Below are 26,819 nucleotides of genomic sequence, written 5' to 3' on the forward strand. Positions count from 1 at the left end.
TAGTTGATCTATCTATTTGTGAGAGTGGGGTATTGAGGTCCCCCACTACTATTGTATTAGTGCTTATTTAATTTTTTATGTCTGTTAGTATTTGTTTTATATAGTTGGGTGCATTAGTGTTTGGTGCATAGATATTTGTGATTGTCATCTCTTCCTCTTGGATTGTTCCCTTTACAAGGATGTAGTGTCCTTCTTTGTCTTACTTAATCAGTGTTGGTTTGAAATGCATTTGATCTTCAAAGAAGATAGCTACTCCTGCTTTTTTTTCAGGTTCCTGTTGCATGGAGTTTTGTTTTCCACCCTTTAACTTTCTGTGAAGTTTTTTTTTTTTTTTGGTACCAGAGATTGAACTCTGGACCTTGAGCTTGTGAGGCAGGTGCAGGAAGCACTAAGCTAAATCCCTGGCCCTGTGAGTTTTTTGAATTAAGTGTGTTTCTTTTATGCAGCATATTGTTGGCTCTTGCTTCTTGGCCCATTCTACTAGTCTATTTCTTTTGATTGGTGAATTGAGACCATTAATATTGATGGTTATAACTGATATGTATTGACTTATCATTGTCATGACTTTTTCTTTTTGTTGGATTCTCCCCCTTTGCTTTAATTTCTTGTCATGTCTGATGGATTCATTCCTGAGGCTTCCTGGGATTATGATCCTCATTGTTTTTTCCTAGGATATTGTCTAAAACTTTTTTGGAGTGCTGGTTTGGTATTCATGAAGTTCCTAAGGTGTTCTTTGTCATGAAAGTATCTTATGTCTCCATCAATTTTGAAAGATAATTTTGCAGGGTACATCAATCTGGCTTGGAGGCTGTTTTCCTTTAGGACTTGAAATACATCACTCCAAGATCTTCTTGCATTGGGGGTTTGCACTGAGAAATCTGCTGTGATTCTAATGGGCTTTCCTTTGTATGTGATTTGTTTCCTTTCTCTAACTGCTTATAGAATTTTGTTCTTCTTTTGGGTTTCTGGAATCTTAACTACAATATGCCTATGAGTAGATTTTTTTATCAAGGCTAGTTGGAGTCCTATGTGACTCATTTATCTGTATACTCTACCACAATGTTTTTATTCTTTTTTTTTTTTGGTACTGGGGATCGAACTCAGGTCCTTCTGCTTGCAAGGCAGGCACCAGAACCACTAAGCTAAATCCCCGGCCCATGCCTCATTTATCTGTATGTCAAGTTCTTTTCCCCTGCTTGTGAAGTTTTCTGCCATTACTTCTCTGAACAGTTTTTTTTATGTTGTCTGCACTCTCTCCTGTTTCTTCATTGACTCTGATCACTCTTGTTATTCTTCTTTGCATCATCTAGCAGCTGCTGGATTGATTTCTTGTAGTCCCTTACTATTTTAAAGAGACTGTTCTTTTTCCGGTCACTAATTGCAATCTTATCTTCTATATCTGAAATTATGTCCTCATATGGGCTCATTCTGCTGTGTAAACTCTCAGTGGAGTTTTTAATCTCCTGGAAATCTGTTTGCATCTGTTTTATGGATTCCATTTGTTTCCTATGTTGGGATTCCATCATGTTTCTCAGCTTCTCTATTTTTTTTATCTGTGTCCTCTCTAGATTTATTAATCATATCTTGCACCATGGGCACAATCTCTGCTGTTATGTGAGAAATTATTTCTGATTTTATTTTTTCCAGATCCTCTTTTGTTACCAGTTCAGGGAGTCTGGGTGGTTGAGAATCAGATTGTTCTATCTCATTTCCTTTTGGGGTTACTTTAGGTTATTTGAAGTCTGGTTTTGAGATTTGTTTATGTGTCTTCTCATTTCAACAGGGGTGGGTGTGTGTGTGCTGCTGGTGCCTGCATGGCTCACCTCCTCGGCACTTGGGGCAGCTCTGCTCCTCTGACAGCTTCAGTATTCTGAGGTGGGGCAGTGGCATGGCAGCCCAGAAGGCACACCTCCTCCTCGGTGCTGGGGGCAGCTCTGTCCTCAGGCTTCACCATTTGTAAAGTAGTGATCAAAATATTACTATTCAGTTACCAACAAAGACACAGCTGCAAAATTATAGAGTTGTGGTTTTCCAAAACTAAGCACTTGTCTGAGTCTGTCTACCATCTGAGAAAAGAAGATTCACAAAATAATTCATACTTCATAGCACATTTCCATATAATATAATGGATGCTATCCTACTTCCTTGCTTTTCATATCATCTTTATTTAGTATTTACTTTATGAGACTAGCAAAAATGGTTTCCAAACAGCTCTAAATTTAAGAAAATTTTAACTAGTTGAAGATGATTTAAATTAGCTATCTTTGCCTGAGTTCTTTGCAAAAGAAAAGCCTGACACAAGACAGTTTATTTTGGGTACTGATTGGAAGGAATGGGTGTACAGATAGGTAGATTGAAACAGGAAGGGTCAAGGGAACCAATTCAAAGGTCCCTTATTGTTCTGGGCACTAATGTGGAGCCTTCCTCCTCCTAGGAGTCTTTGAGCTGCCTTTGGGCCTGAGCTTTGGTGTTTCTTCTCAAAGGATGCTGGAGGGGAGTATTTGTTCCTCAACTTCTATTATTTCCCTCTAGGGTTCTCACTCCCACTTCCAGTGTGTGCATGAATCAGAATGGCTGACCAGGCTTTTGCAAGGTCAGCAACAAGCTCAAAGAAACCACATGTCAGAATGCAAGATTTCCTGATGCAGCTGAAGGAAGGGGCTGATGTGTCACAAGTACACCAGAGTTTGTAGCTTGGCTGGAGACAAAAGGCAGGCTGAGGCTTTAACAAAGAGCATAAGAAGTGATCTGCACAGCATGTAATACTCACATTTTACTTCTCCATCCTCCTATGCACCATAAGTTAAGTTAGTACAACTACAACAGTCCTCCAACATCCACGTCGGCTGTGCCTCTGTCGTATGATAAGTTCTATCTGTTTAGTGGTTGTAAACAAGCCACTTTAGTGCATTTGTCAGCGAACAAGAGAACACAGGCAATTTCTCCTACCTCTACTGGCCAGAGAGCAATAAATGTAGGTCCACAGAAGAGAAGTAAGTCTTCAGAAAGAGGGTGATGCCCAAGAGGGATTTCAAATAGGAGTTTTCAAAGAAAGAAAGCAAGAAGGAAGAATAAGTGGCCTAAGAATAATCATGCAAGTTGAAGAGGTCTGAATATACACCATAAAATGTGAGGACTTTCAAGGGGTTGAAATAAAAATACAAAGTGTGATAAAACTATACAATGAAGATTTAATTTTTTTAAACTTATTGCAGTAAAAGATACATAGCTATTAATCCCCCCAAAACACCCTCTTATGTTGAACATACTTATTGTTCTTGCCACTTTCTGAAGCTGTCCTGCAAGTTGTTTTTACAAAGTGTGATCAAAAATATGGTGAATGTTGTTTCCCATTGCCATTCAATAGAAAGGTAGCCTCATAAAAGCATTACAATGTGTCCTCATCCACACTGGTCACCAGGTCTGGCACCCTGGGACTTCTGACTCTTTCCCAAAGTCATCATAACCATGAAAGGTAGAAGTTTTGAATCAGTTCAGGACATCAAGGCAGCCATTGCAGCACAACTAAAGATATTCACGAAAGAGAACTGCCAGAACTGCTTCAGAAAGTTGCAAGACCAATGTGATAAGTATGTTTGAAGCAAGTGAAATTATTTTGAAGGGGGATTACTGACAATGTGTCTTTTTCAATTTTATAACTTTTAACTGAAACATATTATTTGATCACACCACATATGTGTGGGAAAATGGGCATCCATGAGGCTGGGTGAAGAGGTAGGCATGAAACCCTGGATCCCACCCTAAGCATTTTGATCTTCATCTTCCATCAGCAGAGGAATAGGAAAGTTGTAAGTAAGGTACAAAGTTTTTCAGTTTTCTTTTAAGAAAGATAACTGATAACATCATGGATTTTAGATCATCTGAAAGGAATTTCAGAGGCAAATTAAAGTTTGTATATCTTGATGATGCCAAAATTAAAACAATTCAGCTCTGTCAAACATTTCAAACCATAGAAGACACAATAACCTGCTTTTCTGTAAATGTACAGGACAATGTGGCTAAATTTAACACAGGACTAAATGAAAACCATAACAAACTTCCATCAAAGCATAGACTTTTGGGAGAGTGTAGGTCTGCTATTTATTATTTAATGTTCACAGTGCTTTTCAGTGCAAGCCTAGAAATAATTTAAACCACTGGTCACTTCCCAGGCCTTTCATTTCTATGCAGCAACATGATAACTCAGGAAGACAAATGCCAGGACTCAACCCTGAAACTGAGGCTCTTCCCACCCTCTTGTGAAGAAAATCGGTCATTTTGGCTTCTTGTTGAAAATATGAATAATGAGCCTCCAATAAACACAGTTGACTTACTCAACTTAAATTCTAAACTAAAAGAAATTAATAATTAATTCTTAGATCCTCATATGAATTTATGAGCCAAATACAAGAGGCAGAGGGATATCAATGGAGAAATAAGAAGATATGACACTCTGATACAAGTGAGGGCCAAAACAAATGAAAGGTTGAAAGGACCAAAGACCTCAGTTTCCACATTTTCTAGAAAAGATGTCCCAGGTTCCACTTCTCCACACTGCCTGCAATGACTAGTGTTGATGCTGGGCAGCTAGGAAGATGACCCATCTCTACCAAGGCCATAGAGAACCATAAGCCTTGCTCAAATCCCTCCCCCTCCTCTAGCCAAAGCTTTCATCTGTTCTGGAGGGATGATCCACTTGGGTAGTCTGGGACAGCCTAGGGGGCTCCTTTGCTTTAAGTATATTTTATTTCTGACACATAATAAGCACATATATTTACGGAGTACAATGTCACATTTTAATATGTATGTACAATGTGTATCGATCAGATTAAGGAAACTGAAAAATCTACCACCTCAGACATTTGACATTTCTTTGTGCTGGGAACGTTTGAGATCTTCCAAATTAGCTATTTTTGAAATATTCAATCAATTATTGCCAACTACTGTGCTACAGAAAGTTAGAGGTTATTTGCCCTATACAACTGCACCCCTGCACACATTTACTGTCTTGTCTCCATCTTTTCTTCCCCCAAACCCTTCCCAGGCTCTGGTAACCAGTATTGTACTTTATTCTCTGCTTATATGAGATCAACTTTTTCCATCTGGATATAAGTGAGAACATGTAATATTTGTCTTTTAATGCCTGACTTATTTCACTTAACATGATGTCCTCCACTGCTGTCCATGTTGCTTTTTATGGCTAAACAGTAGTGTTCTATTGTGTGTACAAGTTATATACCATGTTTTCTTTATGCATACATTCACTGGACACCTAAGTTGACTATATCCTGGATATCGTGGCTAGTGCTGCAATAAAGATGCAAGTACAGATGCCTTTTTGACATACTGATATTAATGACTTTGGGGCCAGGGATTTAGCTCAGGGGTTTTGCCTCCTGCCTTGCAAGCGCAAGGTCTGAGTTCAATCCTTGGTACCAAAAAAAAAAAAAAAAGGGAAAAATAACTTTGAATATATACTCAGTAGTGGGATTGCTAGATCATACAATAGTTCTACCCTAGGTTGTTGAGGAATCTCTATACTGCTTTCCATAATGACTCTACTAATTTGCACCTCCACTAGCAATACAGTTTTCCTTTCTCCAGTCCTCACTGGAATCTGCTATTGTTTTGCCCTTTGATGCCATTCTAATTGTGGTTGGATAATAATTCTTTGTGATCTTGATTTTCATATCTTTGATGATTAGTGATGCTGAGCATTTTTCACATAGATGTTGGGCACTGGTACATCCTCTTTTGAGAATTATCTATGTCATTTGTCAGGATCCCTTTTCTATTTTTGTTTCTCAAACAATAATGAATTTGAATACATAAAGAAATATATTGGTCTATAATTACTGTATTATCCAAATATTCAAAAAGTTTCATGATATACTAGTTTCATGATATATTGCTTTCTTAGCAATACACTAAATGTCCAGATCTAACGGTGAGTATGATAGCTAGCATAATTTAATATACTGTAGTGATGAACACAGATTAAATTTTGTAGTATCTGCAACACTGTGAGATGACATAAAAATATTAATAGTTCATACTGGTGGTGACAAATTCATTGACTGCTAATATTGTTATTGTTTATTTATTGACTAATAATGGATGCATATAGAGCCCAGGGATATACCTTAGTCATAGACTACTTGTTTAGCATGCATAAAGCTCTGGGTTCAATCCCCAGCACCACAAAATCAATGTCATTGATCATATGCTGAGTTCAGTGAGTGGAACTAAATATGTAACTTATGAATTCCCAGTTAAGTCTTCCAGTCACACTTCCAAAGGTGCAGCCTCTGTGTTTCCATTTCCTGAGGCGGAAAAAGAAAAGAAAAGCCAATTTAAATGAATTCTTCATACCCCCATAACATACACACTGTATTTTTTACATCATTTGACTGAAACTATGCATAATAACTGAAAGCTATAATGAATCTATAGGTACTTAGAAATATTTGATTTTTATAAATCACAACACCGTCTGCATGTATTTGACCTATAACAGTGTCCTTATGCCCATATATGTAAGACTTTGTATTTGTTCCATCCACAGACAACTAAGCACACAAGAATTTGGGAGGCTGGTTTTTTTTATCATAACTGTTTTGAAAAACAATGCAAAGTATATGTGCTGCCGAAGCGAGCACAAGAATACAATGCAAAGTACAAGCTATGGGCTGTAGTTCCTCTCCATATCCCTGAACAAATTAACTCAATTTTCTTATCTGTAAAATGGGCATTTAAAAAATATTGACTTAATAACATTACTGAGACTTAATAACATTACTGGAATGGGCTCAAGAAGTGTTTTTCTAAACTATAGGTCAAGAACCATTTAGAGGACATAAAGTCCATTAGCATTTCATGACCAATAACTTTTTAATGAAAATTAGAATAAAATAGGAAATACCAAAGTGTCACACACGGTAAACACAAATACTATTTTCTGCAACATTGATTACAGATATATATGTGTAACTTAGTGTTGTTTTACAGAATGGATGAATGAATTTTTCTAGGATAGGTCATAAATTATTTTAAATACTGAAATGAAACGTGTGAAGTATGTAACAAAGAGCACAGCACATGGCAAGCTACTGTGAATAATGACAGCATCACCGGCACCCAGGGTCGGAGTGACAGGTGGGGACCACTCCTCTAACAAAGCTTCTTAGTGGTCTGTCTCACTAGGAATGTGTGGGACCAGCATTTGCAATGCACCCTAATCCTGCCAGGAGGAGAGAATAAAGACATAACTAGAAAAATAGGGTAGCATTTGGTTTGGCTGCCATCTCTGTTTGCTACTGGCCATGTGACCTTACACAAGTCCCTTAACTGTCCTGAACCCCAGCTCCTCAGTGAGGGTTGGGTTGCCATGAGGGTTAAATTAGTTAAAGGTGTAAAGTGCTTACTATGTGTGGCACACAGTAAGCACTGAGTAAATGCTAGTGGTCGTTGTGTTGCTATTATTACGACTCACCCAAGAATAGACAGATCAGCAAATAAAGACCAATTTTCTGCTTCCTCCCTTAGTTTCCAAGGATTTTTATCTTTTGTTGCTATTCCTGCAGGAAAACAAAATAGTTTTTTTTAAAAAAACTATTTTAAAATAGAAGCTTGCAAACAACTGTATCTCTATGAATCCTTTCTATATTCATCTTTTTTGAAATCTAAGGCATTTTCCAAGGTAACATTTCATTTTTCTGTCTTGGGTAGCTGGCAGAGGGTTGTGTATATACAAATCCTCCCCCTGTACCTAAGTATTAATCAGGAGATGCAAAGATGCTAAGCCCATCTTTGTAGATCCTTTCATTCTTGCTTCAGCTTGGAAAATACTGCATGGAATTGATACAATTCATGCAAAAGGTGTTGAGTTTTTCCCATATTCACAGATCCCTCTGCTCCTGAATTGAATTTGGGATTTGCTACACAGAGCCCAATCCCCTGACATTGCCTGGTAACCATCTGGATGAAAATAGGCTTTCTGGATGACCGCTGAGTTCCTAAATCACATTACGCTTTTGTCAAGTCACGCAGCAGGTAAACAGTGGAATAATTTAGAACCTCAACATCAGGGGAAATCATGAGCTAGGGAAAGAAATTAGCCTCTCCAAAGTTGCATTTCTTTTCTTGGCCTTCCCCTTGCCCTAGAGGTATCTTTTAAAATTAAAAAGCTTCACCTATACGTAGATTCACCAACCAGTCCGACTGGGTCCCACCAGCTTGGAATGCCACCTGCCCTGGCACCCAGCAAATCCCTGTACTCCGAGTCTCCCTGGAGTCTTCTGAGACCAGCATTTCTGATCCAAAATAAATCCATGGCCTGGCCTGGGGGCCAGACAGAATCTGGAGAGAATAAAATAACAGCAATCAAAAGCAGATCCCAAAGGACCAGACGATAGCATAGATGGTTTTCCCCAGCTTTTTAATATGAAAACGTTCTGAAAATGAAATTTGGTAGACTAGTACAAGAAACATCTCTAAAGCCACCACATAGACTCAAAACTCATTCATATTTTGGGCATTTTGCTTTATCTACCTACATTTCCATTCACATGTGTGTCTTTTATCTTGACATTTGACCCCCAAATATCCTGGTATCTGTCTTCTCAAAGTAAGGATATTCCCCCATATGACCTCAATACAATTATCATGCCTAACAAATTAAGAATAATTCCCTAGCCAGACATGATGGCAATGCCTGTAATCTCAGCATCTGTGTAGGAGGATCACAAGTTCAAGTCTATTCTGGGCAATTTAGTGACTTGCTGAGATTTAGAAAGGGCTGAGGATGTAGCTCAGTGTGAAGGCGCAGGACTCAATCCCCAGTACAGGAAAAACAAAAAAGGAATAATTCTATAATACCATCTAATGTTAGTCCATATTCCAATCTCTAAGAATTCAAGCATTATGATCAACTGCTATAATTAGTCCCTTTTAATAAAGACCTTTTATTTCAATTATATTATTCTTTGTTTGTTTGTTTGGGATTTTGTTTTATTTTTGGCAGTGCTGGGGATAGAACCCATGGCCTTACACATACCAGGCAAGCATTTTACCACTGAGTGACTCCCCCAGCCCAATGATGTTCCTTGACTTTTGCATGCATGCAAGCCAGATGTCTTATTTATAGAATGTCCCACCACTGAGTTGTGATTGGAAGGGGCAGGAGAGGAGAGCAGTACCCAGCATTGGAAATGAGGGAGAGTGAACATGACTTTCCGTCTCAGTGGAAGACCAAGTCTACTTGGCCCTACACAATGTACCCACCCCACTTCTCAGGCCCCCAGGAACTCCCCACAGCCACACCAGCCTTCTTCCTGCTCTCCACATCCTAAGCATCGGCCCAGCTTGAGATCCCACATCATCTCCCCATGCCCTTCTTGGGATGCTTTTCTCTTCCATGTATCAACATGGCTGCCCTCCCTTCTTGCAGGCTTTTCCTTGACTACCATATGAACAATTGCAAACCACTCTCCCCACCTTATCTTTATTTCATGGCATTTTGCACCTCCCAGATTTCCATATACTGTACTGTATCTTCTTTCTTTTGGTGGTTGCTTATCTCATCCCCTGGGAAGGTACAAATCAGATGAAAACAAGGTAACAAATCATATAAAAACCCCAGGGACAGAGTTTTCATGTGATTTGTTACCTACCATATCTCCAGCACCTATACTTGTGCCTGATTCCATTCAATTAATGCATATTCGTTTAAACCCACTACTGAGCTCCTGGCCCTGCAGAAAAGCAATGTACCAGGTGTACCCCTCAGAGCTGATGTGATGTGGCTATCCAGCCCCTGCTGCCCCAAGCTTGTGGTACAGCACTGCCTAGCATGGAAAATGACTCTCAGAAGCAGGGGTGAGGCCCTGGCGCTGCCCAGGGTCATTCTTCAGCCCCATATTTGCTCAGGGCTGAGCTCTCACTGTTGCTATCCTGTCATCAGCACCCTCATAATCCCCACAGCTGCCTCTGCAGATCTCTGACAAATCACCTGGGCCTAAAAAGGCCTCCATGTCCCTAAAAACTTTCTCTCCCCTCTCCCCATAGAGTCATTTCAGCTTCTCTAGTCACCTTCTCTGCCACCTGTGCTCCTGAAGCCATGGCGCTGATCTTTCTAAAAAGCAAACATGGCCATGCCGGTCCTGTTCAAAATCCTTTGGCACCTTTTCCTCCTCAGGATAAAACTCAGTGAGAACTGAGCCCGATGCATGCACAAGATTTCTCAGCTGGCTCCACTTTCCCAGTCCCTGTCCCCTGCCACTCCCCACCCCAAGCTTGACAATACTAAATTGTGTCTACAAGTTTCTAGAATATCCCTGCTCCTCATACCTTGCACTAACTCTTTCTGTTCTATCATGCACCCCAGTGTACACCATCAGCCTTAGTTGGCAGTCCTGGAAAACTTCTACTCCTCCTTCAAGGTTCCAGTCAAATGCCACCTCCCCTTGGAAAAGTTCTCAGCTCCCCTCTAATCACACAGGGCACTTGGTTGAAAATGAAAACAGTTTAACAAGAATCCCATCACCAGTATTAGCTCTCAACCTGGTCCTTGAATGCATGAAGAGCCTTGGTTCTTTTCATCTTCATAGCCACAGAGTCCTTGGCAAAATGCCAGGTGTTTAACAAATTTGGATGGTTTGGTCTAAGTAGCAATTTTGCCTTGGGTAGAGCTGTTTGTCGAGGGCCCTCTGGATCAGACTTAGTGACCCTGATTGTCTCTGTTCTGATTTTATGGCTCAAGCCTAGAGTTAATGGTAAATGTCCTCATTGTTTTGGTTTGCTAAAACATCGTGCAAACCCAACATCAGGCGGCTGTTTCACTGGCCACAAACAATTCTGCATTCCAGAGCAGGCTGACCCCGTATCCAGATTGTTTGTTTGCTTTTCACTAACAAAGAAACTCTCACTGAAGGCACTGAAACTTAAACCACATTCACTGCTCCAGCTTGCTCTCCCTCATGCAAATATGTGTGTGTGTGAGAGAGAGACAGACAGAGACAGAGGAGGAAAGATAATCAGAGGGAGGCATAGAATTAGCCTGGCCCTGTATTCCCACCCAGCTCATGTTGCCTCTACCCAATGGGGGACTGAATAATGCCCAGGGATTTGGCACCAGATCCTAAGATACTTGGTGGCATCAGGAGACTGACTGGACCGACCCCCTTTTGCAGAAGTAGACAAACACATCTTTGCCAACTCTCCCCTCCACTTTCTTTTCATTTTATTAGGAAACATTCTCTTTTCATTCACCCGAGTCCAGACAACAGGATATGCCTAACATTCTGGTCAAGGTCAGAACTCACAGTGAAATGGCATCATCAGGATTTTTCTCAGGAGGTGATCTGATTTTCTACAGCCTAAGAATCTTATACATTGTGAATATGCTTTCTGTCAATGTCCACTTGTGACCTATGATCTGTCCAGATGTCTGCAAAATCACTCTGTGTTACTATTTACAAATTTTTACCTATTCTTTGTCCTCATTTTTTTTAAATCCACAATTTAAATTTAAATATGAAAAAATTCCCAGTTTTGCATAGTGCAGGGGTCCAGGGTCCGGAAGCAGTCTCGGGGAGTCCACGTACTCATGCTGAGAGTTTCTACCGCACAGATGAAGGTGAGTAAGCATTTCTCTTGGATTCTGAGGTTCCTCCCCCGGCTGTTAACATTGTTTCTGTTTGTCTGGTTTGAACTGAGTCCAGCTGACTGTCCTCCAAGTTCCAGTTTGGGTCAGATCTCAGGAGACAGCTTGTCTGCATGCTTAAAAAACAAATATCTGTACGAGTATCCACCCCAACCTGGAATCGGGCAGATCATTGATGCCTGCTGACCTTGCCCAGGGTCCCATGCAGGGTGGATGGAAGCAAATGGCATATGTGGTAATCTCTCCATCTGAGCTTGCTGGCACCTTAACAAGAAGCCCTGCTCACAAATGGCAGGGCTGCCCATCCTGCTTCCCTCTTGCACAATCAGGTGGTCTGACCAGGCGCCTGCGTCATCTTCATTTTTTCCCCTATTTACTCAGAAGTCTCTTCTGGTGGCCTCAAAGCACTTGTGACCATCCACTATTATTTAGTGAGCATTTTATGGGCCCGATCCTGACACATTCCCAGAAAGACACCACAGAATCAGAACAGGGGTTCCACTTGCAAGGATTTTATAACCCAGAGGTGGAGACCAAACATAAGGAGTTAAATGTGGAACACAAGTATCTGATTATTGTATTGTACATATACTGTACATTGTATGGGTTTTTTGAGCAATAGATTTTTCTACAAACAGGTGAGATCATCTTCAAATGAACGTTTATGATGTTAAAGGGGTGGGAGTGAAGTAGGATTTAATTCAGTGCTTTAAATAATCTACATTTAAAACATTTTGAAATTGAATAAAAGTTACTTCAAACATGTTTTACTGACCCACAGTCTGACTTTTAATTAGTGAGAAATTCCTCATCAATTTATCATTATAAATTTATGTTTAAACATTTAAGAGCATAGCATATTCTGTCTCTTTCTCTCTCTCCCCACACACACGCAAACACAAACACACAGGCACACACACTCTCTCTGTTTTTCCTTTCTACTATAGCTTCTCGGCCTTTTGGCTAAGATCAAGTGTTTTTCCTTTCTACCAGGAGCAAATTGTAATGCTAATCTCTAACACTGATGTAACAAGGGTATTTGGCAATTGACACATTTGGTATATTAACTTTTGCATGATTTACATTTCTAATTATTGTCTTTGCTCTGTAGTATAAGTAGTAAAGTTGCAGGTGGGCATAGATAAAAGGGTTGGGCATTGGTAAAAGGAGGCACAGACTTGAATCTGCTCCCTTCAAGGACTTGGAAAAAGATAACCTTTATCTCATGGGGATTTCTAGGGGGAAAGGACAGAGGGACATGCTATGTCAAGCACAGCTGTTTTTAGCTACCTGGTGGGCTTTTTGGAACTAAATGGGTACAGTGTAAGTCATTAAGAACATAACTCTTTGCTTGATGCACCAATAAGTACTTATTAGTTGACTGTATTATCTTTAAGGTTGAAGTCATGCTCTCAAATCATCTGTAGGCCATGATAACCCCGACACCTGCAATGGGACCACTTAATCAGTCAGGTAAGCTCCAGTTTATAATTACTTAGCAGAGGTTTAAGTTCAGAGGGACATTTTCTGACAGAGGGTATGGGAGAAAATGCCATCTGAAGAGCTCATGAGTGAGCCTGGAAGGCTAGGTACAACCTGGGGACCAGAGAAACCAGATCTGATTTCTCTCCTGGAAACTCTGAGACATGTAGTGGAAAGCCCCCAGGTTTGCCAGTCAGCAGGTTCAAATTCCTGGTTGGCCACTAGCAGTTGTGTGACCCCAGACAAGTCACTTGACCTTTTTTTTTTTTAAATTTTATTTTATAGGTACATTTTAGGTATACAATATAATGACATTCATCATTGGAAACTTGCACCTTTACATAATCTCTCTTGGTTCTTATTTTTCCCCCTTCCCCTGCCCTCCCTTCAACCCCTCCATCCCTCCCTATTTACAAAGACTTTGTTTCTGTTTTTTCATTTTCTCATATTAATTCCATTCCCTTCTTTCCTCTCCCCTACCCCTCCCACTTCCCCTTTCCCTTTGCCCCTTTTCTTCCTATTTCACATTATCTATTATACATTTTAGTCCTTATTTACACTATTCAGTTTCTCACACTAGAGAAACTATTCAGTATTTACACATGTGTCCTATTTATTTCACTTAAGAGTATCGCCTCAATGTGCATCCATTTAGCTATAAATTCTCATTTTTCCTGGCTGAGTAGTACTCCATTTTATTTTTTAAAAACACATTTTCTTTATCCAGTCTCCAGTGGATGGGCAATTGGGCTGCTTCCAAGTTTTAGCTATGACAAATTGTGCTGCTATGAACATAGGTGCACATATATCACTGTGGTATGATCCTTTTCATTCTTTGGGGAAGATACCCAGCAGGGGAACAGCTGGGTCAAATGGGACTTCTGGTCCTAGTTCTTTGAGGTATCTCCATACTGATTTATACGGTGGTTGTACCAGTCTGCACTCCCACCAGCAGTGGAGGAGGGTTCCTCTTTCCCCACAGCCCCACCAGCATTTGTTATTGGTTGATCTCATGATAGCAGCCAAGCCATTCTTTCTGGAGTGAGGTGGAATTTCAGCATTGTTTTCATTTGCATCTCTCAAATTATCAGTGATGTTGAACACTTTTTCCTATGTTTATTTGCTGTTTCTACTTCTTTGTCTGAGAAATGTCTGTTCATTTCAGAGGCCCATTTTTGGACTGGGTCTTTAAATGTGGGAGGTCTGATCTTTTAAAGTTCTTTATAGATTCTAGATAGTAGACCTTTGAGGAACACCAGGTGAAGATTTTTTTTCCCACATTGTGGGTTGTCTCTTCACACTGCTGGTGGTTTCTCTTGCTGTGCAGAAGCTTTTTAATAAGAAGAGATCCCACTTGTTGACTGTTTGTGTTAGTTCACAAGCAACTGAGGTTTTGTTCATAAAATCTTTTCCTACACCAATGTCTTCAAGAGTTCTACCTAACCTCTGTTCCAGGCGATTCAGCATTTCTATTTTAATATTTAGATCCTTAATCCATTTTTATTTTAGTTTAATGCATAATGAGAGATATAGATCTAGTTTTAATCTTTGGCAAGTTGAAACCCAATTTTTCCAGCACCATTTATTGAAGAGGCTATCTTTCCTCCAGTGTTTGGCTCCTTTATCGAAGATGAGATGGCTGAGTATGTCAGACGTTGTTTCTGCATCTTCTAATCTGTTCCACTGGTCCTCAGGTCTGTTTCTTTGCCAGTACCATGCTATTTCCAAACCTCTAATTCATGGTGGCAAAATTGGTCAAATAATAGCATTCTAGCATGGGAGATTAGCGGCGACCTGTTACAAGCGCATAACACAACACCCTGCCCACTAGGAAGGTGGAATGCTAGTTTACTGTTAGACCTTAGTTATCATTAACTATCACAATCCTCTTATAAGATTGTGAAGCAGATTTCTAGCATAACAAACTAAAAGTAGCTAAATGTCCAGCCAAAATAAGAGCAGAAAACAAACAACACTGTGTTTTCAAACATTAATACAATTGAAAAATCTCTAGGGAGATCAATTAAGGGAAATAAGTAGAAGACACAAATTGCCATTAATAGATTTAAAGAGGAACTCTTAATGTAGTTTTTACAGTCACTATGAAGAAGTTAATGATATATCATTTAAAAAGTCATATGAATAAATTTGGCAAATTCTTGAAAATGTAATTTACTAAAGCACAACAGTAAACATTAAATATATTTATTGACTAAATTTAGTTTATTGAATTTATTAAATTTCTCTTTGTTCTATTTAATTTATTTATAAAATTAAATTTGCCATTAATGGTCTTACTATAAAGAAAGTCAAGAGGCCCAGATAACTTTCCTAATGCATTCCATCAAACATTTAAGGAAAAAATGATAACGATCTTACACAAACCCAGAAAATTGAAAGCTATCTAACCCCCATATGAAAATCTGACATATGCAATAAGACAAGAAACTTGTAGATTGCTATCATTTATGAACATAGATGTAAAAGTCTAAAATATTAGTAAATAAAAATCAGCAACATAAAAAAGTAGATAATATCTCAGAACCAAATAGATACTATCCCAGAAATGCAAGACAAATTCCACATTCAAAGGGCAGTCAGTGCAATCTGCAATATGAACAGAATAAAGGAGAAAAATAATAGAATCTTCTCTATCAATCCCATGCAACTTTTGGCAAGATTCCACATTCATTCACTGCAATAACTATCATTGAACTAGATAGAAAGAGGAGCTTCCTCATCCTCCTAAAAATTATCTTTGAAAAACCTACAGCTTACATACTCAGTGCTGAAATCCTAACCCAGTGCCCCTGCAATCAGGAACAAGGCAGGGATGCTCACTCTCTGCTCTGGTACCTGTTGTTCTCCTCAGCACCTACAATCCTTGCTTTCAAGAGCAACATTAATGTCTCATCCTGTCTGCCAGCCGTTCCTCACTGACAGGGGTTGAAACACCTGAAAATCAGCTGGCAAACTGGCCTGGAGCAAGTAAACATGGAAATAACTGTATTTACAAATCCCCTTATATAAAAGCAACCTCCTGAAGACATTCCTACTTGAAATTCTCTTGTAGTGAGATTTTTTAAAGGGCTGACTTGAGCTCCCCAACTGTACAGACAGAACTGAAAATCAGACAGGCAAAAGACTTCATCAAGGTCGTACAGTCAGTGCCAGGGAACAGAAGGTCAGCTCTGAGGCTTGCTGGGGCCATATCAATCTTACAGCTCCCCAGTTTCCCTAAATCGATTAAAAAGAGCCATTTATATTTACCTAAAGAGGTCAGACCTGCATAGAATGATGAGAACCTCTGCTATGGTTTGAATGTGTCCCCCAGAGTTTGTGTATTATCTTAATCTCCAATGCAACAATGTGGGGAGGCGGAGTCTTTAGGAAGTGATGAGGTTGGGAGAGTTCTGCTTTTTCACTCATATGATGGCCTCTGCCACATTATGATGCAGGAAGAAGGTCCTCACCAAGCCAGGCATGGTGGCACATGCCTGTAATGCCCTCACTTGGGAGGGTGAGGTAGGAGAATCACCATGTGTTTGAGGCCAGCCTGGGCTACACAGTAAGAGCCTGTCTCGAAGAAGGAAGGAGGGTAGGTGGGCAGTGGCACTCACCAGATGCCAGCACTGTGCTCTTGGATTTCTTGTCCCCCAGAACTGTAAGCAAATACTTCTCTATTCATTATAAATGCTTGAATCTGTTACAACAGACTCTGTTACTCTGTTACAACAGCATGAAATGGATTAACATTCCCTCACAATTACATTAGAAAATGAAAAGGATGCACTACTTCCATGTATATTTAATAAAATAATCACAGTACAAACTGTAGAAATTTAGCAGTAGGGTTTCCACCATTATGTTAGTGTTAATCATCTTCTTTCCTGGTTGTAGTGAGACAGTTCTATCACACATTACACAGTTGTCAGAGAGACTCTGAGCAGAATAACTTGTCTCTCTCCTCCTGACTCAAAACTGTTTTGCTTTAGATCAAAAATGTCCCCCAGGGCCGGGGATTTAGCTCAGTGGTTCCGTTGCCTGCCTCAAAAGTGCAAGGTCCCAAGTTCAACCCCCTGTACCAGAAAAAAAGAATGTCCCCCAAGTCCTCATGTGCTCACAAGTAGGGCTTTGAAAGGTGACTGAATCATGGGGGCAATATAGCTGACTTCGTGTTAGGAGGGAGGTCTGGTCAGAAGAGACAGGTTGCTGGGGGCATGACCTGGAAGGCCACATCTCCCTTCCTGGGTCCTCCCTTCTCTCTCTGCTTCCAGTTCCCATGATGAGAGCAGCTTTCCTCCTCCTGGCCCTTCCTTGGGCCCTTTTCTGTGTTTAAGCCTGCTAATCAGGGACTAAGACTTCTGAAGCAGTGAGCCCAGATGAACCTCTCCTCATTTAAGTTGTAGGTGTCGAGTATTGTGTCTAGCCATGAGGAAAGTGACAAAGATTCTGTGTGTAGAAATAATGCACAATTATGCACCACCATAATAGACACATCTATGATCAATAGAGCAATACACCGAAATATTGTACAATGGTTTCTAAACCACATCCTCTATAAAGAAATTCAAAATATAGACCAAAGAATATTCTTTCATGACCTTATCCTTCCAAATCTATCTCAAACACCCAGACCTATGATGTTGTTTATTTACCACCTATAGCTCACAGTAGGAATGAAGGAACACAATGCACACTTGCTCCTTGGGCCTTCTTTATTCCCCAGCACTGGGTATTGAACCCAGGGCTTTGTGCATGCTAGACAAGTGCTTACACTGAGCTATACCCCAGCTCTTCACAGGTCTTTTTATTAACAGCACTCAGGAATTTATAAATCTAAGTTAACACACGCGAAGTCCTTAGAATGGTGCTTTTCCCATAGTAAATGCCAAATCAGTGTCCCCTCACATGGAGGCTATTAAAGGACACTTCCCAGCATTCCAGGGTCTAAACTAATTTGGTCTGAGGCACACACAGGAAAATGATGTGGTTCTGCTGGACAGGATCCCAGAGGAGCCTCTTCCTAGAGACAGGCTGCCTGCAGGCTAGGTCACCACCTCTCCTGGTCTCCTACAGGCTGGGCTGTCACCTTTCCTGGGTCTTTGAGTGACACTTGGAGAAAATGCTGCCAGCAGAGGTCATCCATGCCTAAATGAAATCACACCTCCCTCCCTCTGGTTGTGCCAAGACTAAACAATGCAAGGAAAAATAAAGGCTTCTTAGTGGGTTTTGCCTCAACCACTTTCAGAAAACAGAGAAAAACACCCTCTTGCACTTTAATTTGGTTCCATGGTAGCAAAACTCAATTCACCCAAATAGAAAAAGCTGTGCTGAGTCAGCACCCCAAAGCTGGCTGGGCTCGGGACCAGGTCACAGGTATTTCGGAAAGGTAACGGGGACAGTCCCTTGCATTTGGCTCCTGTCCCAAACCTCTCCACCCCAGCATGTAATTAGAGCAGAACTCACAGGAGATGAAATTAGGAAGCTAATCAGGGCAAGGGCAGTCCTCTGGGATGAGCCCAGAGAAGCTCCGCTCTCCCTCACAAGCAGTTTGCTGTTCAGACCATTTTGTCTCAGGGTCTCTTGCATGTGCCCTGTTTGAGCCACCTTCAGCCCCTCACTGAGAGCCTGCCCCACTTCCTGCTGTTGAGTATGCTTGAGGCCTGTCACCTTGCTGGGCCATGCTACCCAGCATGCACCTGCCAGACTCAGGCCCAGGGGCAGGATTTGGGCAAGGGCATGAGCTCTTTGAATATGTAGGTATTTGGGTGTCTGAGGAATTTGGGAGAGCTTGTGACTGCACTTAGGAGGAAGGCTGATGACTTATATAAACATAAGTCTTTCCAGAACAAATAGTGGAAAGTGGATTTAAATTCATGCCCACCTCCCCCAGAGCTTTTCGTTCCAAATGTACATGGTCTGTGGCTCACAGACATGAGCACCCCCTGCCCAGCTGAACACTTGGAGGGATGCCATTCCATGAGCCAGGCAGGGGAAGGAATATGAGACTCCTGAACCTTTCCCTCCCTTTTGCTGAGAGGCTTCTGTGGGGTAGGGACTGGGTCAAAACAAAGCCCTACTAACACAAGCAACTGTTCTTGCCCCTGACCTCCAAGCCATTTCCCAAAGCCCTGCGGCATCTGATAGGTGTACCCGAATAACTGCAGACATAGAGAAAAGGAGCCTGATTCCCTGACAGCTGCAGTGTCTCCACAGCATGGCCTTTTCACCAAACCTGCTGTGTAGACCACCCCAAAGGCCCCGACAAGGATATTAAAAATCCAGCAAGAAGTTGAGTAAACAGGGCACTGTTACTTACATGGTTGGCCGGCCCACTTGGGCTAACAGAGCTGCAGGGGGCTTCTGAATGACCTCAGTGTTCCAGAATAACAATCAGGCCAGCCTCTTAGAGCCCTGGGTGTGGGCTCCACAGTGAGAGCCAGAAAGACAGCTCAGGCTGCCAAAAGCCTCGTCAGAGGAGAGTGGAGAACACATTGCTGCTCCTGGCAGGGACGGCAAGCAGGTTGTGGCCGCACATTGTTCTGAGCAGAGAGCCGGACTAAGTCCCCTGTGCACAGATTCAGGGGGGCGTGATCAGGGCACAAGTTTAGGCAGGAGATTAGACACTCTCCAGGGAAGGGTGGATGACAGCTCCATGCAGCTGTCTGGACAGTTCAGGACTGTTGTGCCGTTCCAGTGATTTTAGGGAATTAAGATGTTTGGGGCAGGAGTTCAGATAAAACTCTTAGTCCGCCTTCCAGTTGCTTAAGCAGCAAACCTTGGCAATATTCTTGACACCTCTCCTGTCCCCTTCTCTTTGTCTCTGCCTCTCTGTATCTCTCACTTTTTTTCCATTTCCAATCTATCAGGAAGTCCTATTGGTCCTATTTTCAAAATGCACTCTAAATCTGTCCAGCTCTTAGCCCTTCCACTGTGACTACCCTGGTCTGAGCCGCCATCCTCTCCCACTGCGATTGCTGACAGCAACATTGTAATGCAGCACATAACTACTTGTGTATATGATTCATTTCATATGTATTCATTATGCTTCCTCTCTCCCTCTCTCTCTCCCTCTCTCTCTCCCTCTCCCTCTCTTTGCTAAAATGCAAAACTTCATGAGAACCAGGAATTTTACACAATTTGTCGATTGGTAGATCCTGTGAACCTAGTAGAATATGTGGCATAGTGATGGTTTTCAGTTCCCATATGAATAGTTTAAATAAACAAATGAAGTAATTTAGGGTAAAAATTATTGAATGGCCCCTTGACCAGTCTTGGAACAACCTCCTGGATGCACCAATTATCCATTCATAAGTGTGTTTATTGAGCATCTACTCTCTACGAAACACTACGCTGGGACCCATAATACACTGATGAACAAAACACTTCAGTCCTACCTTTGTGGAGTTTATGTCTAGGACTAGAGATAGATACTACTGTAGTACCAGGGACATAAGTGAATTGTTAACATAGTCCAGGGAAAACATTATGCTTTTGGCTAGGTTGGTGGCAGAGTAGATGGAAATTGCTATGGAGATTTAAGATTTATTTAGAAGATAAAAAACATAGGAGTTGGGATAGATTAAATGAGATTGAGGAAAATCTTATGACAAAGGTACGTGCCAAATTTCTGATTTAAGAAACTTGGTGGATAGTTGCTATTGGCTGAATAATGGTCCTCCAAAACATATTTGTATCCTAATCCCTAAAACCTGTAAATTTTACCTTATTTGGAAACATGGTCTTTGCAGATGTTATTAAATAGAACGTTTTTAAATGGGAGATTATTCTGGATTACCAAGGTAAACCTTGTGTGTAATTACATGTGTTCTTGTAAAATGGGGACAGAGGACAGTCAAGAGCCATTTACAGAGAGAGAGGGAGAGAGAGAGAGAGAATGCAAAGAGAGAGCAGCAAGATCATTAAAACTACTGGCCTTGAAGACTGAGTGATGTAGCCAGAGGCCAAGTTCAAAGGTTAATTTAATTTGTGGACTTGACTAGGTCATGGGATTCCCAGATGTTTTGTCAGATATTATCCTGAGTGTGTCTGTGAGGGTGCTTCTGGGTGAGACTGACATGAGAATCTATAAACTGAGTATGGCAGATTGCTGTCCTACTGAGGCCGAGCCTCATTCAGTTAACTGAAAACACGAATTGAGCAAAAACACTGAGTGTGAAGGAATTTCTCTTCTCTGTGCACTGGAACTCTGGTTTGCTGGCCTCAGGCTGGAACTTACACCCACCTCTCTGAGGTCTGCACCAGGCGGACATCACATCATGTGACTTCTCGGTCTCTGTGTGTGCATGGGCCAATTTACTCAGATACATACATAGACAGGGAGATGAGAAAAACAGATACAGTTCCTTATGGCTCTGTTTCTCAGAACAACCAATTAATATATCAAGAAATGCTAGGAAGCTACCAGAAACAGAAAGAGACAAGGAACAAATTCACCCCTGTGGTAGATGGGGTGGAGTGTCAACTTTAAGATCCACCCCCAGGAACTGGGGAGCACACTTTTTTTTTTTCAGTCAGTAGGACTGTGAGAAAATGAATGTGCACTGTCTTAAGCCTATCAATTTGTAGCAGTTTGTTACAGAGGTGACAGGAAAGTAACACAATAGGAGCTACAATAAGAGAAGTATATGAGGGTAGTGAGAGGTATCCAGATTCGTTCTGTAACATGAAACCTGAGGTGCCTGTCTCACACCAACTGGAGAGGCAGGCCAAATACGGCTTTGCGGGTGTAGATATGTGACTCACAGAAGGGTCTGAGCAAGCTATGTTCCAAGGTCCTCAGGACTAGAGAGCCATGCGAAATGAGATGAGAAGGGAAGACAGCTGAACACCACTTCCTGAGGAACTCAGCATTGGGAGGTCAGGTAGAAAAGTAGTCTGAGAAGATAAGTAGGAGACATAGGGTCTTGGAGCCAGAGTAGGTGAAAGCTTTTGGATGGGGCCATGGGGTAGGGTAATCAGCTTGGTGAAGTACCTAAAGAAAGCAGATAGTTGTGCTAATACTGGATCCAGAGAGGCTTCTTCATTATTTTCAGATGGAAAAGTTTAGAGCATTGAGTATGATTTGAAACATGATTTGGTAACAAGAATGGTTAAGAAGGCAGAAGGATCCAGAGAGCAGGTCTCAATCCTGATTGTAGTTAGGATCCCCGAGGATACTTAGAACCTCCCAGTGCCTGGTCTGCAAGCAGTACCAAAGACTTCGGATTTTCTGAGCTGGGACCCAGGCATCAGGCATTGTTGGGATCTTGTTGAAGGTAACTGCACAGCAAGGTCAAGGAGACTCAGAGCATACCTGGGAAGTGTGGCCCAGGAAGGGCCAGAACAGGTGCAGACACAGGTGTAGGAGGTCTGGTGAATGCAAAGTGGGGACTTCCCAGCGTCAACTCTCTATTTCCAAAATCCAAGGCAAGGTCGCACATACTGAGCAGGTGCTATCCTGTAACAGAAGAGAGAAGAGACTGAGGGCTTCAGAAAAGGGAGAAAAGATGACAGTTCATGCTGGGTGGAAAAGGGAAATCACCCCATCTAGGGAAGTTTGGCTGAGGGCATCGGAAAGGACTTGAACTTATAGCTGTATCTCCATTCATTTCTTCAGCTGACAATTGTCAGATAGACACCAAATAGACCATGAGCAAGACATGGTCCTCAACCTCACAGATTTCACAGTTCAATGGCGCAAGGAGACATAAGAGCAAACAGAAGCCTCAGGAGCTGTAACACCATCAAAAGGGAGAGTGAGGACGCTAGCTTCTGTGGGGACAGAGTCGTCTCCCTCACACATAGAGTGCTTCTGAGATGCGTTGTTCTCCAAGCACCTCTGGGGAAGCAGGAAATGACAACTCAGCTTCTATTCCCAAGCAGGACTAAAGCATCCCTAAAACAGGACTGCCACCTCAGGGGTGCAGAGCCACATGAGGTCTTTGGCAGAGGAAGACCCTCCAGCCCGGAAAAGGTCCCAGGCGGCAGAGGGAAGTTTCTGAGTCCTCTGGCAGGGCCAGTAGCAATGCTGACGCTAACAGCGATTTTCACATGCTCATCTCCATGTGACGTTCAGAAAATGGCCAGTAGGTGGCAGGGTTAACATTTGCAAAATAACTGCCTGCGGCGGCACAAAAAGTAGGAACAAACCTGAGGATGTCCTGTGCGATGCCAAAATCCCTAACTCGCAGCCTGGCTGCAGATAGATCCCTGTGCCAGCGTGCCCGCCGGAGAGTAGTGGGCACGGTATGATTTTAGGTGCTGTCTAATCTGAACTCTCTAGTGCACAGTTACTCGGTTTCGTTTCTCTAGCCTGCAGCCCTGAGCTGTCCAAGGCCCACAACTGCCTGTCTCCCGAGCAATTGAATATGGCTAGCCCGAGAAACTAATTGTTCACTTTTATTTCATTTTAATTCTTCTAAATATAAAACTTGTTACTCGGTTCTGTTACAGAAAAATTGTTCAGTAACCCTGAAATAATTCAGTTATGTCAATCCATTTTTTTTTTGCCACTCTGAATTGTATGGAATCTACTCTAGATCAAGTATTTCCAATGAAAATGCTGAAATGGTGCTGAAAATGTAAAATACACCATGGGTTTTGAAGACACCGTGTGAGAGTCAGAAGGTAAATATCTCGTTAATATTTTACATTGGCTATACTGATTTTATATTAATTTAAATAATATTTTGGTAGATTGCATTAAATAAAATGTATTATTTAAATTAATAAAATTTTCCATTTTTTTTTAAACACCATGTAATCGAAAAAACAAAACGAAACAAACCGGGAACTGCTCTGGGAGCACAGGGTGAGGGTTCAAGCACTTCACCTCACCTCCTCCGCAAGGTGCTGCTGGTTTCCCTCCCAGCCCAGAGTCCCAGCCACTTCCCCCAGCTTCCCACCAGCCCACTGTCCCCAGTGAGGGGCCTCCTCCCTCCAGGCTGGCCAGGCATTCCTCTCCGCCTTCAAACAAACCATGACTTTTTGCTTTGTCTCTCCTCCCCCTCCTCCGGCTTGCCTTCCCTGTTCCTCCTCTGTCCTCGGCTCCTCCCTGACCAAAGTCCCTCCCTGTAGCTTGGTCCTACCACGCTGAAGGGAGGACCCTGTCTTGTCCCCTCTGCCCAACCCTGCTGCGACCTCAGCTTCCCACACTCTGAGGCCACACTGCCTGTAAATTCTTCCAGAAGCTGTCTACTTTTCAGGATTTAAAAAAAAAAAAAATGATGATGAAGGAGAAGGAAAAAAAGGAAAGAGGAAAAGGAAAAGGAGAAAAAACTGAAAAACACAAGTTTAAAAAGCAAAATGTAGAGGGAGGAACATGGCAGAATTTTCTTTTTCTGGTCATGCTGCCCCCGTGAACATGTTGAATGTGGGTTACTAGAAAACTCCCAGGGATATCTATGGCCCCATGGTTACTAGGGGCAGTGCTGTTCCTGAGGAACTTAGGGTAGCACAGAGAGGAATTGGAGCTTAGGGAGACAATGGAGAATGGGCCAGTGTAGCACAGGAGAAAGGCCAGGCAATGAGCCTGAGGAGAGGCAGAGACAGAGACAGGGATATGCCGTTGTCCCCCACCCCAGCCCCGTACTGGGATTGAACCCAAGGCCTTCTCACTGAGGTAGATCTTCAGCCCCTTTTCATATTTTATTTTGAGACAGGGTCTTGCTAAATCACTAAGCTACCCAGGCTGGGCTCAGGTTCACAGTCCTCCTGCCTCAGCCTCCCAGAGTGGGGGGATTGCAGGGATGCGCCACCGTGCCTAGCTGCATGCTCGCTCTTGACCGTGCGATCTGACTAATGGCCACTTTTCATGGGTAGGGAGGGGAACAGGATTCAAGGCTTTCTTGAAGGTGTCAGGCAAAGCTGCTAGTTCTGATGGCTTTTCCCCTCTTCAGATTTCCCTGTTGCCTTCCTTCTTAATGGGGTGCCAGCCTCCCTGAGTTCAATCCCCACCTCAGCCACACACAAGGAGATGACCTTGAACAAAGTACCCAGCTTTCTTGTTTCTTTGCCCAGAAGTAACTACTCAGAGTGTAGTCATAGGAAGCCAATGAGTTCACCTTAAAAGGTCTTTCCCTGAGCACGAATGTGCTACATATCACTATTTTCTCTGGGGCACGGAGAACTTTTTGTTTTATAAACTTCTTTATGAAGATAGTAAATGGTTAGCATTCTAAGTCATAATCTAAAAAGTAATCCAAAAGTTTCCAATGGCAGTTTTGCCGATGAAAGTGTAAGAGCAGCAAGCTGGTAAAAGGCATATCTACTTGGGAATGGTGGCCACTGGCCAGGCTGTTTGCTGGTGAAATTCTGCATTGGGAACAGGGCATCACCTGCCCTGAAGGAGCCAGCCCCACAAGGACCAAGTCATCCTCCGTGCCCTGCAAAGTGCGGACCTCCCAGCACACTAGGTGTGCTGTTGCAACTCTAGGTTAAGCTGTACATTTTCTTGTGGAAACCACAGCCAGGGAGTCCTGAGAGCAATTCCCATGTCAGTGACTCCCATGAAGCAAACATTTTGTGTCCCTTGCTGTTTATTGGTCTTGACTATTCAAGCTACACATGTCAAAGCTACACATCAGCCTCGTTTTACTTAGCAGAGATATGAGTGTTTAAATCCTGAAAAGTCAGTTATCAAAGAGTACACCAGCTTTGGTGACTATTTAAAGGAACTCTATGGGGCAGTAGAGAACAAATCTGAATCCTTGGCAGAACGAGTTTTATCTCTTACAAATTTAAGTTTTTATTACAGATTTGTTTGAAACGCAAACATTCAACTATACTCATAAAATGAAAAATGAGCTTGGTATGGTGCCACATGTCTATAATCCTAGCATCCTGGGAGGCTGAGGCAGGAGGATGGAAAGTTTGAGTCCACCCTGGGAAATTTAGTGACTTAATGAGACCCTGTCTTAAAATTTTTTAAAAGGGGCTGGAGATGTAAATCAGTATGAAGGCTTTGGGTTCAGTACTCAGTACTGCAAAAGAAAAAAAGGAAGTGAGAATTTAGAATTTCCTCCTCCTCCTCCTCCTCCTCCTTCTTCTTCTCCTTTTTGCTTGTTAATAATAGATTGCAACAGGAACTAATTGTGTTTCAAAGAGGAAGACTATGCCACCGTTTGAAGCTAGACATTTATAATTTTCTCATACTTGGAAATGCTGATTGCATTCTATGTAAGGACTTTTTCTTTAGCTTGGTGTGTATTTATGGCTGATCTTATCAAAATGTATGCTTATTCAGAAGTGTGAAAGGAGTTTTTTTCTTATTGAAAAATCCTCAGTTTCAAGCTACCAATTTTCTTCAGGCTCCATATACTTGCCTTTCATTTGGTTAGAAAAAGCTCCAAACTTCAAAAAGATAAAAAAGATAAATACTCTGTCTGACATAGAGGTGCTGGGAGGGCAAGGATCTGACTGACACCCCATCAGTCTACATTTTTTAAATTAATTTTATCGGTACATTTTAGGTATACAGTATAATGACATTCATCATTTGAAGTTTGCACCTTTACATAATCTCTCTTGGTTCTTATTTCCCACCCCCCTTCCCCTGCCCTCCCTTCAACCCCTCCCTCCCTCCCTATTTACAAAGACTTTGTTTGCATTTTTTCATTTTCTCATATTAATTCCTTTCCCTTCTTTCCTTTCCCCTACCTCTCCCACTTCG

The 26,819-nt window shown here is 41.9% G+C and overlaps 1 long non-coding RNA gene across 2 annotated transcripts; it reads right to left on the minus strand.

The window, feature by feature from the left end:
• Positions 1–3,196: 3,196 nt before the first annotated feature.
• LOC101704992 (uncharacterized) lies at positions 3,197–24,196 on the minus strand. Of its 2 annotated transcripts, XR_002388859.2 has the most exons (5): positions 24,128–24,196; positions 22,464–22,607; positions 8,193–8,358; positions 7,493–7,577; positions 3,197–6,323 (listed from the first exon to the last, which is right to left on the minus strand). It is a non-coding gene; the product is annotated as an uncharacterized LOC101704992 (long non-coding RNA). The 2 variants fall into 2 exon arrangements; XR_206020.3 differs by lacking the exons at positions 22,464–22,607; positions 24,128–24,196 and adding an exon at positions 19,467–19,878 and having other exon boundaries at positions 3,198–6,323.
• Positions 24,197–26,819: the final 2,623 nt, after the last annotated feature.

The sequence above is a fragment of the Heterocephalus glaber genome, unplaced genomic scaffold (assembly GCF_053883595.1).
Source record: "Heterocephalus glaber isolate CG9 unplaced genomic scaffold, H.glaber_assembly_v1.0 deba00001543, whole genome shotgun sequence".
Lineage (NCBI taxonomy): Eukaryota > Metazoa > Chordata > Mammalia > Rodentia > Bathyergidae > Heterocephalus > Heterocephalus glaber.